The sequence below is a fragment of the Meles meles genome, chromosome 3 (assembly GCF_922984935.1).
Source record: "Meles meles chromosome 3, mMelMel3.1 paternal haplotype, whole genome shotgun sequence".
NCBI lineage: Eukaryota > Metazoa > Chordata > Mammalia > Carnivora > Mustelidae > Meles > Meles meles.
Genome location: NC_060068.1, coordinates 116,879,358 through 116,893,508, shown reverse-complemented (window position 1 = coordinate 116,893,508; position 14,151 = coordinate 116,879,358). Strand labels below are relative to the sequence as shown.

General features: G+C 40.5%; 1 protein-coding gene across 1 annotated transcript in view; it reads left to right on the top strand.

Moving 5' to 3' along the window:
- Positions 1-14,151, top strand: part of CCDC192 (coiled-coil domain containing 192) — a 200,141-nt gene that overhangs the window by 55,296 nt on the left and 130,694 nt on the right. The gene's annotated exons all lie outside the window — the stretch shown is intronic.

The following is a 14,151-nucleotide window of genomic DNA, read 5'->3' as shown; positions in this document are numbered from 1 at the left end:
TTTCTACATGCCTTGGGTAGGACCTGAGAATTTGTACTTCCAGATGATGCTAGATTCAGGTGATGCTGATGCTGCCAAGTTTGGACCACATTTCAAGTAGCACTGTATTGTGTACATTCATTCTGCCCCAGTCTAGTAATTCTTGGACAAGTGACCATAAGAGATGCAAACCTATTCATTTTCCCTGCAAGTACTCCCCTGAGAGAGACCTTATGAAATTCTAGGGTGTGTTTCTTTTTTTTTTTTTTAAGATTTTATTTATTTATTTGACAGACAGAGATCACAAGCAGGCAGAGAGGCAGACAGAGAGAGGGGTAAGCAGGCTCCCTGCCGAGCAGAGAGCCTGATGCGGGGCTCCATCCCAGGACCTTGGGATCATGACCCCAGTGGGAGACAGAGGCCTTAACCCACTGAGCCAACCAGGCACCCCTCTGATGAAGTTCTAGAACCTAGGTGAGGTTCAGTGGGCTGAGGTCCGGAGCTGATGACCAAGAAAGAATTCTTGAGACATCTTTGGTGCAAAATGGTGGTTTATTAAAGCACAGGGACAGGACCCATGGACAGAAAGAGCTGCTGCCCTGGGTTGTGGCAGGTTATATACCCTGTGGTTGGGGGAAGGTGAGGGGAAGGGAGGTTTCAACAGAGCTTTCATATGCTAAAGAGGGCCTACAAGGTGCCCGGGAGTATCCCAGAGGTCTCCGGGTATACCAGGAGGTCTTCTGGCTTGATCAATGTTGTCTTTTGGCAAGCCATTAATATCAAGATAGTTGGGAGATTCCTGGTGGAATGTCACAATCCTGCTATCAAGCATCTTTGTTAGTGAGATTTAGGTTCAGAAGAGATTTAACTATATTTACATTTCCTTCTACCTCAGCCTCCTTCAGTTTTGTGTATGGAGGGGAGGGCGACCTTAGGGCTTGAGAAACTGAGTTATTTGCCTCTGGAAATTATCAATAGCACAAGGTAACTTCTTTGTAGATCTCTAGGACATTTGTAAACCAAGGGGAACTATTTGTTTCTCTCTTATGGTGGTCAGGGGTGCCTGAGGAATGCTACACATATTACCGAGGGGAGCGGATGGAGAGGGGGTGCAAGGTGCAAGCTTTTGCTTTGTCCTCAGCCAGCCTCCTGCTCCCTCATCACCTCTAGGGTCTATTTCATTGACACTTTGGCCTATTTTCACTCAGAGAACGAATGAGCATCTCCTGCCACAAGATCCTTGCATGTTTCACACACATAAACCAGTAGTCACCCTGCCTCTGTCTCTTCCCAAGGATCTGAACAATTCTGATATCTTGCAAGTTTCCCTGAAGACTTGCTCACCTTCTTTTCAATGATTTCTTCTATCCATACGTTGGGTGCTGGGGGAGGACTTCCTGATTAAGTATATTAGCTGGTCATGTTAAACGGCTAATCTGAATAACAACAAGATCTCATACTGAGACCTGAGGACTGCTGTCCAGAAGTCCTACAGAAATAACTGCAAAATAAAAAATTCTCATCACCATCCCTTTGATATTTGAAATAAGCTAATCTGGATAAATCATGGTAATTGACTGGGGGCTGGGTACGGAGAAAGAAAAGCTAATGTGCTATGGCGGTTAGCAGAGCTTTTAGCTTTGACTTCAGAACTCTTTTGGCCTTGTATGCTCAACTGACCAAGAGTGAAAATGATTAAGGCCTGCATTTGTGACATGGTGACATATTCAGACAGCAGTATATCTCATTAGCTCAGTTTTCTGTTGCAGATGCCTCCCTCTGGTCCCACCCCAATCTGCCCCTGAGGGTGCCAGATAATGACTATTGTCAGAGGATGGCTCTGCATGCCACACTGATACTGGCTGTAGGCCATTTGCCCAGTGTGGGTTTAGCTCAGAAATTTGCTAAGGAGAGCAGATTGTTCACTAAGGTTCTGATATTAGCTTCCAGCGTCTCCTTATGCAAAGTGGATTTAAAAAACAAAACCATAGTCACAGATGCCTTTAGGAAATTCCTGTGGTATCTTCTTCCATTGCCTAGCTTGTGGGGAGTCTATTCCAGCACCATGCTGGTCCTGGCCTGGGCTTGTCTGAACTGGGATTTACTTTCTTATATTAGGGTATGGATACCCACAATGGAGATTTCTGCTATGTAACGGCTCAAAGTTAGGTTTTAATAGAGCAGGGTGATTGCGAAAGCTTTGCTTCAACCCATCAAGAAGATTTAAATGAAAATATTAATAACAGTGTTTATTGAGAGTAGATTTTGTGTCTATTATGTGATAGGTGCTTCATATATTTTCTATTTTAAGTCTCAATACAACCCAAAAAGGTGGGCATTCTTTTTCAGGTAGGAAAACAATTTAGAGATTAGATCACTTGTCACACATGTCAATTCTACCCATGCTTTTGCAACCACCATTTGCTGCCTCTCCAAACTGTATTCTCTACATGCCATTTCAGGTGTTTATAGAAGTTCTTTCTGCAAGCTTGTCTCTCTATTCACTCTGAGTGATTCATCAGTACATAATGCGGCAACTCTCACTTCCATGCAAATAAACAACCCCCTCCACCCCCATCAAATTCTTTCGATCCTAATCATCCCCTAATTACAGCTCTTTAGGACTGTAATAATTTCTTAAAACATGGTTCCTTGAAAATAACCTTCCAAATGATGTTAACAGGAATTCTGGGGAAAAAAAAAAAAATGGGAGGGGCACTGGAAATGAAGTTAAGTTAGATGGGTTTAGTTACTGCAGGATTTATCAGTGTATAATCAATCTCCAAGAGAGGATCATAGTATGTTGTCTTCCAAGGGTGTTTGACCACAAGTGCACAAAGATTTGGAGACTGGTAGCATATTGCATCAAATTAAAGCGGTATGTTTGCTACATATGACTTGAATATCTTGCTGACACCTTGGGCTCAGCATACACAAGGTCAAATTTATCATCTAATCCTATCTCTTAAATATGTCCCTCTTTTTGGATTCCCATGATAGTGAATAATATCACACTGCTGTTGTTTATTCTACATCCAAACTACCAACCAGTATTAAAATCCTACTTCTCTCTGCCTCCATCCCACATTTAGTTAGTTGTCAGGCTATGGATATGATTCTGAAAGTTATCTCACTTCTGTGTCTTCTATTCCATCATACTGCCATCTTTCTGACCTAACTTTTTCTGACCATCTTTCATCTTATTGCTACTGGCCCCCAAATATTAACATATTCAGGTTCAGAAGCTCCCGCTGTCTGTCCCCCCAACCCAAATCACAATGTAATCCTCTTGCTCTCACACCATCAAGTCCTGTTTGCAGAGCACAAAAAGGGTAAAATTCATGTGTGAAGATGCGGGGTGGAGGCACAAAACCAGAGACAAAGAGTAATGTTCAAAGGGAGGATGAAACCTATTGGGGCAGCAGAAAAGAGAACAGGGATTGAAGGGCCAAAGTGGTCGGAAAAGTGCTTTGTAGATGGGGTGAGAGTCCTTCTGGGATAGGACACTAGTAGGCTCCTGGGAGTTCTAGGGATTCTTAATATTAAGAAATAACTGTTGGGGCGCCTGGGTGGCTCAGTGGGTTAAAGCCTCTGCCTTCAGCTCAGGTCATGATCCCGGGGTCCTGGGATCGAGCCCTGCATAGGGCTCTCTGCTCAGCGGGGAGCCTGCTTCCCTTCCTCTCTCTCTGCCTGCCTCTCTGCCTTCTTGTGATCTCTGTCAAATAAATAAATAAAATCTTAAAAAAAAAAAAAGAAAGAACTGTTAATCTCAGGAAACAAACTGAGGGTTGCTGGAGTGGAGGAGAGTGGGAGGGTTGGAGTGACTGGGTGATGGATATTGGGGAGGGTGTATGTTGTGATGAGCGCTGTGAACTGTGTAAGACTGAGCAATCACAGATCTGTACCCCTGAAACAAATAATACATTCTATGTTAATTAAAAAAAATGAGAAAAAGAAAAAAAAAACTTAAAAAAAAAGGAAATAATAGAATATTAATAGGAATTGTCAGGCGGTATATACTTGAATCCCCCTAAATGTTTAGGAGTCATGTGTAAAGCTTGGAATTCCTTTTTGGGCTGTGCCTCCTTAAGGTCACACTACTGCAGGATGTGACCCTGTAGTAGTCTTCTGGCTTCCCTGCCTCTGCCCTGTAAGAGGTTTCCAAAGGACCATTCCTACCCTAAGCTCCCCACTCTTACCCTACCCCTACTCTGCCCCCCACTGAATAAGCTAATAAAATGGCACTTCTGTCTTTTCTTTATACATCCCATGCCAGCTGATGCCCTGCGAGTTTACTCTCTGTGTTCTCTTGGTCTGGACTATCCCTACCTCTGCTCTTTCCAAATAATTCTTACTCTTCTTGCAAGATTTGTATCAGGGATCAACCTCTTCCTTAGCCCCCAGATTACTTTCTCTGGACTCCCATAACCTCCTGTACATACATCTATTTTAGCTCAAAATACTACTTTTTGTTGATATTATCTGTCATATATCTGTCCCCTACTAGACTCAAAGGTCATTGAGGGCAACATCAAGAACATGTCTCTGTAACTATCACTCCAAGTACAGGGTTAGACACATTACAGCCACTCAATATATTTGCTAAACTGAAATGAATTTTACTCTGATCATGTCATTTCCTCCGTTTCAAAGCCTAGAGTAAGACAATGGTTGCCCATTACTTCAGAATAAAGTCCAACCTCCTGACCATGGCATTCATCACACTGAAAATGAGGCTCTGACCCCTTTCTCCGACTTCTCTGTATCACACATCTGTTACTCCCAAGAATGCCATGCATTCCTGCCCTAGGGGTTATGCTCGTGGTTTCTTTAAACCTGGAATATCAGTTCCCACCAACAATTCTGATGAAGAATGCCAGTTTTTTCCCATTCTTCATCAGAATTGTTCCTTCCAGGAAGTTTCTCCTGACCATCCAACCAGAAGTAATCTCTTTCTTTAGTACTTTCATAGCACATCTCTATACCTGTCTTTTGTCGCTTGTCACACTATGACCCATACGAGAATTATGTGATGTGAACTAGCTTTTTCTCAAGACTGTGAGCTCATGGAGAAGAGGGAGCAAGTCTCTTTACCTTTATGCCTCTCACAGGGTGTAGCTCAATACCTTGTTCAGGTTTCATTGAAATGAATTACTAAAATGGCTAAATTAAAAACAAAGTTATTCTGGTATTTATAGCAATCTACTTTAAATTTTATTTCCTAAAAATACAGTTACATAAGGTGTTATCATAATCTGAATATGATACTTTCAAGGTATAACATGGAAAGGACAAAAAGTAATGATCTCTTAGAATGGAAATAGAAGGAAAAAGTAGTAGCGAAAGGAGTACAGTTCTGGAAAACCCCTATTTCAAAAGAAGAAAGAAGAACAGCCAAAGGGAATTATGGTCTTAACATGAAAATTAACAACCTGTGGCTTTCTTTTATTCAGAGTTTGCTTTCCTGTAACCCAAAAGGTGAATTATATTTTTGTATAATTAAATTGATAGCTATAAAATGTAGAGAAGACAGAAGCCTAAAAATTTCAGTCTGAGTTGTCACTACTATTATTTGGAAGCTTAAAATCTCATATCATTAACTTTATGTAGTCACAGCTTACACTTTTCAAAGATTACAAAGGGTCATAAGTGCACACATGGATACCCACTCCACTCCAGCCACCCAGAGGGCTAACCTGCCTGAGGCATTTTTATCAACCCTTCCCACATGATTACTTATCTACTTAGAGATCTACACAAGATTAAACAAATATTTGAAGCAAATGTTTATAATCGCTCAAAGGTAATTGTTCATGTCAGGACAATTTGAGTCAGGACTAGGTAACGTTAGGGAAAAATATCCTTTTAAAATAAATGCCTTCCAAATTGTTGAATCCATTGCTTCACTGTTTTTAGTATTTGGGGGTATAAGTACTTAGCCGTGTCTATCTACTCTGTTGTTGATGATCTGATTACTTGCAGTAACCCAGAGTTTTGCCTCCCTGCTTCACTTCCATCTCAATAGCCAACCCATCTCTTGATCTAGCTATCCCCCAAGACCTGACCATGGTCAAAAGTTCCATAATAGTCGATGGGATTATTTCAAAAAGAGAAATCTGGGTAACTAGGAGGTAGATACTCAAGTGCTATGTTATTCTCTGCACTGTCTTGTATGCTTGATATATTTCTAATAAAGTAAAAAAGTTAAGAATATCCAGAAGAAGAAACCATTCCAATGAATTGTATACCATGCTTCAAGCTGTGGGACAGATGAGTATTTCTTTGAAATCAGAAGTTCCTGACTTAGAGTTCCTTAGGACATAGTTAAACCTGGAAGCAATAGTCTTGAAGCTTGGAATCAGGAAAACAAGGCATGGGAGTGCCCACCATGGGTACCCAAGAGAGAGTTTTCCTGAAGAGTTGATTTCACTTCTTGCTTTCTTCCTCCAAAGAAGCTATCAGCTGCCTTCTAAGAATCTACAGGAGCCCTCAGTTTAGATCAAGAGCAAACTACTCTCCCCTAGGATTCCAGGCCCTCTGTTAATTGGTCTTTTCCTAGTATGATAGAAGACATGGACTGATATTTGTTGTTATTGTGTTTCTTGGCTACAAAAGCATCCATTAACATATCTGGCAATCATACCCTGATATCCTTTTCAGTTACATCTCTTTCATCATGCACAGTCTTACTATCACAAAGTAGCAGAGGAGTAGGCATCACCTCTAAGCCAATTAGATTCTGAATATTAATTCAGGTGAAGTAAGAGAGGAAGAACACCTGGAAGTGATATTTCTGTGATGCTCCTGTCCAGGCAGCACGATGAAGGGGTTTGTGCTGCTGGCACCAGAACTGCTCCAGTTCCTGTCTATTTCTGAATCTGATTCCTGTGCATTTTAGGAACCATCCAAAAATCCTCAGTTTGAAGAAATTCCCTTTTTCTTTAAACTAGTCAGAATCAGACTAGGTTTTTAGACGTGAGAAGTTGCAATTCTTATGCTGTCTAAGTAGTTCTCAAAGAATGGCCCCTAGACTAGAAGCATCAGAGTCACTGGGACTTGTTTGAAGTACAGATCTTGAGGCCTCATCTCATACCTCCCAAATCTGAAACACTCGGAGGCAGACCCAGCGATAGTGCTTTTAAAATCCTCCAGGTGATTGTGATGATGACTAATGTCTGAGAAGTGCCAGACTGTCCAATAAAAACCCACCACTTTCAACCTGGACACTTTATTTTTATAAGAATCAGAATCCTTGAGCAGCATCTTGCTGTTGGGGGCCAACCTCTCTGTCCTCATGCTCCTGCCTCTGTGAAACATCTCTAGGCCTGATTCTTAATACAGCAAGCTGGGACTGTGGCACATAGGACATGTTTGTTCAACTGATGAGCCAAATGGGAACAATCTCCCTCCTCTTCCCATCCAAATCCCATACTTCTATGTACTCAAAGTATCACTTCATTTCCAAAGCTTGTCATGACTAATTCTAAGATAAAGTGACAGTAGCGAATACACCTTAGAGTCCTCTAACGATTTACTGTTTTCTAAATGCTCCCACCCACATTATGTCATTCATTTTCCACAACAATCCTGTGAGGCAGGTATTACTACTCCTCTATCAGATGAAGAAAGTGAGAGTCAGAGATAGTAAGAAGCCTGCTCACAGCAAACTGTTAGTAGGTGGCAAAGTAAAGACTCGGACATAGGTATATTTACTTCAGGATCCCTGATGCATAAGTTTGGTTTCACATTTTAAAATTTCACACTTAATTCAGAATTTTTGTGGAATATATATGCCTACATGCATAAGCCAGTGTGTCAATAAATTCATTTTTATGATCTTTTAGCTATATTATATTCTATAGACTTCCTGGCTGTTAATTACCCTGAGAGAGTTTGGTGGTACAAGCACATGGTGCCCTACCTACCTGAAGCCAATGAGCAATGGGGACATTCCTGCCCTATGGGTCATTCTTTCAGAGCCAGACATGTTAATCAAAATGGAAAATTCCACTATGATTATTTATGAACACAACATGGTTCTGTGTGGGATAATCTCAGAAATATTTTTATCACATCAGTTGATTATATTATAGTCAACCCTCTCTATATCCCACCTTCTTAGTAAGTTTGTCTGGACTGGATGACTATGCGGTCCCTCATCTCAGTCCCATACCTGGTTATTCCATGGTTCATCTCCCACATTCTTGAGCTAGAGAGGTTAAAAATCAGAGAAGACTAACAGAGGCTTTCAAATACCATGGATGAATGTTACTACCAAACTTCTCTGTGGGCTTGGAAGGGGAAAGGGTCTGAATTCTCATTTCACACCAGCAGGATGCTTGTAATTTAGAATCAGTGCTCTCTGAACTTTGAGCCATCAAACAGACCTGGCCCAGTAAGATGTGACTAAGTAGCTAAATTCTAAATACTGATGAGGTGATATTCAAAATAAAACTTCGGAACTCCATCAGGATCTTATTCAACATATCTTTCTGTTTCTTTTGTCTAGAAATTCAAGGCACAATAAATTACTGTGGGAACCACTAATCTTTGCTGCTGGATATCCTAATGAGGGCAGTTGGAGGTACAGAGACCTAAGGCATTGAGTCTGGTTACATCTTGCAAGCCTAGATTCTGGCTGATGTCCAGGAGGCTCATTTTCCCCTCAACCAGATCTGAGTGCTATTCTTCATGTTCCATAGATGATAACTAAGTTTAAGCTGAATAAGCACCCAAAGACAATTCCTGCCACCCCACCTTTTTAGAACCATTACATGTGCTGGATCTTGGTCTTGCCACTGAGTTGGACACAGAATATAATGCTTTCACTTTTTTTTTTTTTTTTTTTTTGTAAATACCTATTAGCTACCTATGCACTTCTTCAAACACTTATTTTTGTGCCTTACATGATAAGCATGTACTTCTCACACCAACATTTTATCAAAGGAATACACAAATTTTAGAGGTCCAAACATTCCAATACAGGTCATTGTTATAATCTCCATCTACTTGTCAAAAAACCAGATGGGAATAATGTATGATTATATAAAGCATTTTCTCACTTTTGATTCTGAGCTGCATTAATCTAGCCATTAATGCTCACACAGAACTCAAAATGTACTATTGTTAACAAAATCTAGTATACATCATATTTTCATTATTTTTTCTTAAGAATTCAAATCACTTTGGGACACCTGGGTGGCTCAGTTGGTTAAGCGGCTGCCTTCGGCTCAGGTCATGATCCCAGCCTCCTGGGATCAAGTCCCACATCGGGCTCCTTGCCCGGCAAGGAGCCTGCTTCTCCCTCTGCCTCTGCCTGCCACTCTGTCTGCCTCTGCTTGCTCTCTCTCTCTCTGACAAATAAATAAATAAAATCTTAAAAAAAAAAAAAGAATTCAAATCACTTTAAGATGAGTGAGAATGATACTTTTCCATTACAAAGAAACATAAGGTAGTGATATAGTTCATGAGGGCTTTTTAAAAGGCCCCACTATCTGATTCTTGCCAGAGAGAGGGTAGAGAGCCAGTCCCTGGACTTGAAGGACCTGGCAAAAGTTCCTAAAGTTCTGTTCCTCTTATCTCTCGAGAGAAGCTAATAAAATTACTTGGCCTCACAGGGTGTTTTAGAAGTGAAGTAGGGTGACATGTATGAAGCAGTTAGCAGAGTGCCCAACAAATACAAAGGTTCAAAAATTTCTACTAACAGTTATTCCAAAATGAACTGTTTCACCATTATTATGGGACTGTGGTTAATAGCCTTATAGAATAAAGTACCTTATTTTAGCTGCCAGTTTATTTTATAGGGGGTACTAGGAAGTTAAAGATAAAATTACTTTCTGAAATCAGGTAACGTGATGCCACCAGTTTTGTTTTTGTTTTTCAACATTTCCTTAGCAATTCAGGGTCTCTTCTGATTCCATACAAATTTTAGGATTATTTGCTCCAGCTCTTTGAAAAATGCCAGTGGAATTTTGATCAGAATGGCATTAAAAGTGTACGTTGCTCTAGGCAGTATAGACATTTTAACAACGTTTATTCTTCCAATCCAAGAGCATGGAATGGTCTTCCATCTTTTCGTGTCTTCTTCAATTTCTTTCATGAGTGTTCTGTAGTTCCTCGAGTACAGATCCTTTACCTCTTTGGTTAGGTTTATTCCCAGGTATCTTATGGTTCTTGGTGCTATAGTAAATGGAATTGATTCTCTAATTTCCCTTTCTGTATTTTCATTGTTAGTGTATAAGAAAGCCACTGGTTTCTGTACATTGACTTTGTATCCTGCCACGTTACTGAATTGCTGTATGAGTTCTAGTAGTTTGGGGGTGGAGTCCTTTGGGTTTTCCATATAAAGAATCATGTCATCTGCGAAGAGAGAGAGAGTTTGACTTCTTCATTGCCAATTTGGATACCTTTTATTTCTCTTTGTTGTCTGATTGCTGTTGCTAGGACTTCTAATACTATGTTGAACAAGAGTGGTGAGAATGAGCATCCGAATTGCTAAAGACATGTTGGGAAAAACAAAAACAAAACTGGTGGCATCAAGTTACCTGATTTTAAGCTTTACTACAAAGCTGTGATCACCAAGACAGCATGGTACTGGCATAAAAACCGACACATAGACCAGTAGAACAGAGTAGAGAGCCCAGATATGGACCCTCAAGTGTATGGTCAAATAATCTTTGACAAAACAGGAAGAAATATACAGTGGAAAAAACACAGTCTCTTCAATAAATGGTACTGGGAAAACTGGACAGCTATATGTAGAAGAATGAAACTCGACCATTCTCTTACACCATACACAAAGATAAACTCGAAATGGATAAAAGACCTCAATGTGAGACAGGAATCCATCAGAATCCTAGAGGAGAACATAGGCAGTAACCTCTTCGATATCAGCCACAGCAACTTCTTTCAAGATATGTCTCCAGGGGCACCTGGGTGGCTCAGTGGGTTAAGCCTCTGCCTTCAGCTCAGGTCATGATCTCAGGGTCCTGGATCGAGCCCCACATCGGGCTCTCTGCTCAGCGGGGAGCCTGTTTCCTCCTCTCTCTCTGCCTGTCTCTCTGCTTACTCGTGATCTCTCTCTGTCAAATAAATAAATCTTTAAAAAAAAAAATATGTCTCCAAAGGCAAAGGAAACAAAAGTGAAAATGAACTTTTGGGACTTCATCAAGATCAAAAGCTTCTGACAGCAAAGGAAACAGTCAACAAAACAAAAAGGCAACCCACGGAATGGGAGAAGATATTTGCAAATGACAGTACAGACAAAAGGTTGATATCCAGGATCTATAAAGAACTCCTCAAACTCAACACACACAAAACAGATAATTATATCAAAAAATGGATGGAAGATATGAACAGACACTTTTCCAATGAAGACATACAAATGGCTATCAGACACATGAAAAAATGTTCATCATCACTAGCCATCAGGGAGATTCAAATTAAAACCACATTGAAAAAAAAAAAAAAACACATTGAGATACCACCTTACACCAGTTAGAATGGCCAAAATTAGCAAGACAGGAAACAACATGTGTTGGAGAGGATGTGGGGAAAGGGGAACCCTCTTACACTGTTGGTGGGAATGCAAGTTGGTGCAGCCACTTTGGAGAACAGTGTGGAGATTCCTCAAGAAATTAAAAATAGAACTTCCCTATGACCCTGCAATTGCACTACTGGGTATTTACCCCAAAGATACAGATGGAGTGAAAAGAAGGGCCATCTGTACCCCAATGTTTATAGCAGCAATGGCCACGGTCGCCAAACTGTGGAAAGAACCAAGATGCCCTTCAACGGATGAATGGATAAGGAAGATGTGGTCCATATACATGATGGAGTATTATGCCTCCTTCAGAAAGGATGAATACCCAACTTTTGTAGCAACATGGACGGGACTGGAAGAGATTATGCTGAGTGAAATAAGTCAAGCAGAGAAAGTCAAGTATCATATGGTTTCACTTATTTGTGGAGCATAACAAATAACATGGAGGACATGGGGAGATGGAGAGGAGAAGGAAGTTGAGGGAAATTGGAAGGGGAGGTGAACCATGAGAGACCATGGGCTCTGAAAAAGAACCTGAGGGTTTGAAGGGGCGGGGGGTGGAAGGTTGGGGGAACCAGGTGGTGGGTAATAGGGAGGGCACGTATTGCATGGAGCACTGGGTGTTGTGCAAAAACAATAAATACTGTTATGTTGAAAAAATAAATAAATAAAAATTTTTTAAAAATTGCTTTCTGAAGAGAATCTGGTTGTGTTCTGTCAGCACTTTCTCAGCTCATTTCTTTCCCTGGTGAATATCTTTTTAAGGCTTTGGTAGAACTATCTCCTTGTAATTTTTCTGTTTCTCTGCATTATAAGTTTCCTAAGAGTAGAGCCTGCATCTAATTCCTGATGTCTGCTCCTCAGTTGGTTCTCAATAAATAGGGGTTAAATGACTCAGTCAGTCAGACAGTGGGTGAGTGGATGAATGGAAGTTGAATTCAAGAAGTATCATTTCACGCCCCACAATTTCCAAGAAAGGATATCAGCTATAGTCCCAGCATAGTTGGCCATTTCTATGAGAGAGCTCTGGGCTTCACTGTACTCTAGGGTCTAACCAGGAGTGTCACTTAATACTTAGCTTTAAAAAGCTTGGACAAGAGAAAGTATATCACAGAGGAGTGCCTGAAATAAAGTCCATGTTTTCTTTTAGAGAGACACCCTAAAATCCTTCCTCAATTAAGTGAGGTCAGCAGACAGTCGATTCCTAGACTGTATCAAGTTGCCTGAGAAATGTTTTCATTGAATGTGGGAGAAGACATATGGCATGATAATAATGACTTAGTTTGGGAAGACTTTGTTATAAGAAAGCTCTCTTAAGGGCACCTGGGTGGCTCAGTCAGTTAGGCTCCTGGCTTCAGCTCCAGTCGGGATCTTGGAGTCCTGAGATAGGGCCTGTATTGGGCTCTGCCCTCAGCAGGGAATCTGCTTGTCCCTCTGCTCCCTCCCCCTGTTGGTGCTCTTTCTCTCTCAAATAACTAAAATCTTTAAAGGAAAAAAAAAGGAAAAAAGAAAACTGTCCTACAAAGCTCATTATTGTTTACTGTCAGATTATTATTGAGGAAATTTATTATTATATTAGAGAGTATGCCATCTGCCCCACAAATACTGGTACCTTCATTGAGCACTGGGCTTGCTTTTACTCCATGGATTCTGTCTCTATAAATGGTCATTTTGACCACCAGAAGCTTGAGAGTCAGGTTCTTTGTGCCTCACCTCTAACAAGTGTTTAGCTAGGATGTCAGGACATGAACTGTGTGAACCAAATTTCTGAACTTGCCCCATCTTATTTTCCTGCCTTTACATTCCTTTTACTGTATCTTTCAAGTTTATTTCGGCGGCCTCTAACTTAATATACCTACTTTTTCAAGCTATACTAATTTTTTTCTGAAATGCATAATTATCAAATGAAATCAGTGAATCATAAAGGAAGTAATCAGACTGATTCCAGAGTTGGTTCCGTTGACTACAGATTCAAAGATGTAAGTCTCTTACTTAAATCTCTCAGTGGCTGCTCATCAACAGTAAGAAAGTAAAGGTCAGGTAAGGACCTCAACCAGATCCTTACTACTTTTCCTTTGACAGTTTGAACTCCTGACCTTGTCCCCTGCCTTCTACTGACAACTGACACTCAACTATGACACTGATTTGAGGATCTAGGACTAACTAAATATTCCCCTAGGTTCTGGCCTCCAACCCTTCCCAAGGTGGACCCTTCCTTCTGCTTCTTCACCCACTTCTTGCCTTTCAAAACCAGGAGTACATCTCCCCCAACTGACATGCCTCTCTTGACTCCTCAGGCAGTAACTATCATTCCCTCTAGTGCATATTCTATGGATCTTTCCTTTAGGCTCATTTCTACTCTGTTAGTTGAATTCCCCAGTTCTGAGACTTGGCTTTAATCTCATATAGTTCTTGGTGTAAAGTAAGTTCAATAAATACCTTGTTGAATGAATGACCAAATAAATATAAGAATCTATCTATATGTGATAGTTGCTATTTAATGTGAATTTTAAAAAGCAAATTAAGTGTGCCCCTCTAGTTGATAGCAAATCACCTAGAAAAGATACTAAGAAATTACTTATTAATAATTCCCTAGTGAAGAAACAAAAGCAAAAAAATGTTGTATCTCA